Source organism: Etheostoma spectabile, chromosome 14, assembly GCF_008692095.1.
Source record: "Etheostoma spectabile isolate EspeVRDwgs_2016 chromosome 14, UIUC_Espe_1.0, whole genome shotgun sequence".
NCBI classification, from domain to species: domain Eukaryota; kingdom Metazoa; phylum Chordata; class Actinopteri; order Perciformes; family Percidae; genus Etheostoma; species Etheostoma spectabile.
The window spans coordinates 23521757-23522318 of NC_045746.1; the positions used below are offsets into that span (position 1 = coordinate 23521757).

The 562-nt window shown below is 34.0% G+C and overlaps 1 protein-coding gene across 2 annotated transcripts in view; it reads right to left on the minus strand.

Moving 5' to 3' along the window:
• Positions 1–562, minus strand: part of c14h6orf136 (chromosome 14 C6orf136 homolog) — a 23944-nt gene that overhangs the window by 4301 nt on the left and 19081 nt on the right. The gene's annotated exons all lie outside the window — the stretch shown is intronic.

The following is a 562-nucleotide window of genomic DNA, read 5'->3' on the forward strand; positions in this document are numbered from 1 at the left end:
GTGTGGTCTGAAAAAAAAAAAAAAAGACGCCACCGATCAAAGCCGATCAATGCCAAACAAAGACGTCCATCGTTGGATGTATACATGGATGTATAAAAACATAATTCTAATGCAGTAAATTACTATAGCCATTTGATGTAGCTTGTATAGCTTGCTTCATGATTTCTGGCAATTCTTGCAAATGCCACTTTTTATTTATTTTTTTAAATGTGTGCCGGTCAGATTTTTTTTTTGTATATACACAGATAAATTGTCTTTACAGGCCGACAGCGCATTGGATGGGTTTTTATCTTTTGCATCACTAGGATTATAACAATAATGATATTAATATGAATAACAATCATATTAATTAAAGCTGATTTGAGATGTGCATGCGTCACTTTGCGACAAGTAGCCTACAAGATGCTAATGAAATTCTTCTGTGATGTAAATACAGTAAAGACCTACATAAAGTTTGTTCACTGCTGGCTAAAAGCTAGCAATCAAACACAACAAAGGCTCTTGAATGGGGTTTTGAGCTAACGCAATCAAACAATCATAGATAGCTAAAACGTTTCTGAAA